The sequence below is a fragment of the Propithecus coquereli genome, unplaced genomic scaffold (genome assembly GCF_000956105.1).
Source record: "Propithecus coquereli isolate 6110/MARCELLA unplaced genomic scaffold, Pcoq_1.0 Scaffold416, whole genome shotgun sequence".
Lineage (NCBI taxonomy): Eukaryota > Metazoa > Chordata > Mammalia > Primates > Indriidae > Propithecus > Propithecus coquereli.
In genome coordinates this window covers 1408652-1413136 of record NW_012149908.1, presented here as the reverse complement: position 1 = coordinate 1413136, position 4485 = coordinate 1408652, and the positions used below count along the sequence as shown (strand labels likewise).

The following is a 4485-nucleotide window of genomic DNA, read 5'->3' as shown; positions in this document are numbered from 1 at the left end:
TGGCAGGTTTATTGTTTGTCTTTCCAGCCAATCCTATTTCTCTCCTCCAGGGGAAGATTTACATATGTCACTAAGCCCCTTTTTGGCAAAACAAGGAATAAGGTAATTTCTGGTTTTGATTTATGCAGGTTGATTTGAAAGATTTGGCACATAGCTGTCCTTTGTTTGTTCGGCTATCTTTGGTTGAGCAAGTGTGGGGAGGAGCTTCAAAAAGCCAGAAATGGATAGAAGGAACAAGAAAGCTGTCTAGTTTGGTTAAATTTCTCAAGTTGATTATTTATGGCTAGTAGTCCACAGATTAAGAATTGTGATGATCAAAACCTAGAAATATGCACTGTGCTATTTTTAGCCTGTTTCAGTAAAATGCAAAACTACTGGAGGTATGAAGAGAAAGTTTTGTTGTTTAAAATAGCATACAACATTGACAGTCTTTTTAAAGTTGCTTATAATTACCATTTAAATATTCGTTTAATTAAGTGAATTTTATGTCTGGACACCAGAAGATACGATGATGCTTTTTCTTTTTTTTTTCCTTTTTTTTTTTACAGATCAAAGCCCAGCACATACTGTCCATGTGCGCTTTCATTATGCTCTGTTGCAGGAAATGAGTTAACATTCTTGGAATGTGTAATCTTTCACTGCTCAAGGTTTTTGTTTTTCACCCTTTTACAGACAGGATTGTTCTTAATAACTTACCAAGAACACAACAACAGAGTCACCATCACAACCGGTGGGTATTTTCTGCTGTATTGATGAAGCAGTGTGCAAAAGGATTCTCGGCCTTCTTTGTGCAATATAGGAAGTGTCAATAGACGGGATCTTTTTTCAACAAAGAACACACATACTATTATCATCAGGCTTGCTATGAATACTAGCAATTGGTAACTCAAGTTCTGCACTGGAAAGTTGTATTTCACGATGCCTTTCTCATAAAAGGAGCTTTTCCTTGTCCGGTATTGAAGTCAAGATTTTTGTTCCTGGCTTCAGTGTCTCTGTAGAGTGCATGCACATATTTGTGTGTGTGTGTGTGTGTGTGTGTGTGTGTGTGTATGCATGCAATTTTCATTGTGGTTTACTATCTAGGTATTTTTTCTTATCATTGACAGGTTTAGTGAATCATCTTCATTAAGAATGTCACAGGAGCTCTTTTCCGGCTGGAACCATGGAGGGTGCCGAAGAGAAGAAAAAGAAGGTTTCTGCTGTGCCAGAAGCCCTTAAGAAAAAGCGAAGGAATTTCGCAGAGCTGAAGATAAAACGCCTGAGAAAGAAGTTTGCCCAAGTTTGCTTCGAAAGGCAAGGAGGAAGCTTATCTGTGAAAAAGCTAAGCATTACCATAAGGAATACAGGCAGATGTACAGAACTGAGATTCGAATGGCTAGGATGGTGAGAAAAGCGAGCAACTTTTATGTACCTGCAGAACCCAAACTGGCATTTGTCATCAGGATCCGAGGTATCAATGGTGTGAGCCCAAAGGTCCGAAAGGTGTTGCAGTTTCTTCGCCTTCACCAGATCTTCAATGGAACCTTTGTTAAGCTCGACAAGGCTTCAATTAACATGCTGAGGATTGTAGAACCATATATTGCATGGGGGTACCCAAACCTGAAGTCAGTAAACGAACTACAAGCGTGGTTATGGCAAAATCAATAAGAAACGAATTGCATTGACAGATAACGCTTTGATTGCTCGATCTCTTGGTAAATATGGCATCATCTGCATGGAAGATCTGATTCATGAGATCTATACTGTTGGAAAATGCTTCAAAGAAGCAAATAATTTCCTGTGGCCCTTCAAGTTATCATCTCCGCGGGGTTGAATGAAGAAAAAGACAACCCATTTTGTAGAAGGTGGAGATGCTGGCAACAGGGAAAACCAGATCAACAGGCTTGTTAGAAGAATGCACTAAGGTATCTACCATGGTTATTTTTGTAATCTGGTCAGTTAATAAACAGTGACTGCTTTCAAATTGAAAAAAAAAAAAAAAAAGAATGTCATAGGACATATAGAGACATAATGAATAAGTTCTTCATCCAAAATCCAGTCTTCTTTCCGGTAGCCAAGTACTTAATGATCAGAAAAGAGAAAGAGTCTTGCCTTTGCTAGAGGCTAAAGCTGATAAATGAGACTGTTTAAATGAAAATATTCGTAGAATTCTGAAAGTAGAAATAAACGTTATGTTTGCTCTATTTACAGAGCCTGTGTGTTGTGCTCCGGCATTTTAAACCCATATCCATGTACGATAATGGATGAGGAAAATTGACAATCATTTGGGAAATTTAATGAGTACTTTACAACTGTAGGTTTTAACCTAACACAATGGTTGTTTTGCTACCAGGAGAGTGATTTTGTGGCATCTATTTCTTGCAGAAAAGAAACTGGGGAGGGGTTAAATGTGTAAGTACCTGTGTCTGTCTGTGTGTGAGAGAGACAAAGAATGGGTAAGTGTAAGAACTGTGAGATAATCAGTAGGGAGGGAAAGGGAGAGATGAGAAGGGAGAGAGATGTTAGAGTTGATACAACCATGATGCTGATTTTTAAACTCTTCTCTTTTTTAATTCCCTTAACTCATTGTTGGCTCCAAGTGGCTGAGGCCACTCCTCCTCGAGTTCTAATATTCTAGTGAGACATATAGGAGATGAGCAAAGAAGATTTTCCTTGTGACCAGATCAACTGCTGCAGGGGACCTCTTTTGGCAAGGGCATGCCTGCATTCTGAGGTCAGCAGTTCCTGAGGACGCCAGACTGGCTCAGTTCTTGGGTCTACACTGGAGGCTGGTGCTTCCAGCTAATCACCAAGTTAGCACAGGCAATTCAATTCTATCCTCCCACCTGCTTAATGGTAATGTATTCTTTCCCTTGATTTTCAGATTTTGATAACCTTCGCCCACCTTAACTCCTATCAATCAGACTTTATGTAACAGCACTGTATTTGGTTCCCGAAACAAAATCTATTCTCCAGAGCAGCTACAGGTGGAACAGTCTCAGAAGGAAAAGTGGATGTCAAACACTGTCATATCCTAGTAACAAGTAGACTTTCATAAGCTATGCATGATCCAATTGTAGCAGGATATAAATGGTAAATGGAATATTTGAGTGGAGGAGGTCTATAATTTTGTAGACAAAATAAGGAGAAATTTCCATACTAAGACCAAGTATCTGAAAGTATTCCTGAAAATAAAAGCTCCAACTCAATGTAAATCCCTCTGAAATTCTATCAAAGCTTTCATGATAGTGTTAACTAAACTCACCTGGTAGGGCCAGAGCTATGCGAATTCTCATCAGTAATTTAATGGGATTTGAAACACAGATGCTTGAGAATGTGTAAGGTGGTTTTCTGATTTAATTTGAAGCTGGAACGGTTTCTACCGCCCCACTTACCCCCCACCCCGCCTTGCCGTTCCTGTTGTAAGACTGTATTAATAAGAATTGAATATTATGTGATGACATTATTGGATCGATTTGGGAGCCATTATCATACCACCCATGTGTAATTGTAGTTTGTAGTTTGTGTTTTCTGGTGACTGGCTCGAGTTCTTCCTTCAGTCACCAAGTCTAATTTAACAGATGACACTCTGTCCTGGACACTAGGTGGCAGCAAATTGCTGAGATAAACAATTAGCCAAGGGCCAGAGATGCTCAAACCTGTTCCCCAATACTCAATCGAAAGATATGCAAATGGCAAGCGGATTAAATGGAATGATACTAAAGAACACACTCAGCTGCAAAGTTTCAAAGGCATAAATAATATTGTGTTTCCCCAACGTTTTGAAGCTCCTTGAAGCTAATTTTGCTTTTTGTGAAACTCCATAGAGCAGAGTTGCACACCAAGGGGCCCTAACTTTTCTGATGAGGACATATCCAGTTCTAGATATCCTCTCATTTATCACGAAACGTTATCTTTAAGTCTGTGTTGTCAACTAATCTCTTTTTTGTTTTAGATATTTTTATAGTTGTTTGAAGTGGTAATATTTAAGTTCAAATAATTTAAAACAATGTATTTACTATCAGCCCAATGCTTGAGTAAAAACGCTGTAAAAAGTATAAGCTGTTCAACTGCATACAAAGCACCACTCAATATTTACTGAGAATATTAATGTCTTATGAAAAACTAATAGATTGTGAATATAGTTCTAAATATAAAACAAAAAATCGAATCAATAGTTTGACAATGAGAAATCAAAGACCGTCATTCTTTATACATGCAGACAACAATCTAATTTTCAATTTTTTCCCTATAAATATTTTCTATAATGTTTCTTTATGAATTGTTTCCGTCACTCAGTGTCAAATCCTCATCAGATTCAGCCCCATCTTGGAGAAATCAACATCTTAAAGTTTATTTAAGCTGATGGCCAGCTGAGAATCAATAAGATAAATCATAAATGGGATCAAAAATAAAAAAGAATGATAAAGAGAATAAAGAAATAAAGAATCAAGAAAGAATAAATAAGAATAAACCAAAAAATTAGTTTTAAAACCAGAATATCTT

At 37.6% G+C, this 4485-nt stretch overlaps 1 pseudogene across 1 annotated transcript; it reads left to right on the top strand.

The window, feature by feature from the left end:
- The first annotated feature begins 1162 nt into the window (after window positions 1-1162).
- On the top strand, window positions 1163-1903 carry LOC105817468 (annotated as a pseudogene). Its single transcript, XR_001137843.1, has one exon. The product of XR_001137843.1 is annotated as a 60S ribosomal protein L7 pseudogene (transcript).
- Window positions 1904-4485: the final 2582 nt, after the last annotated feature.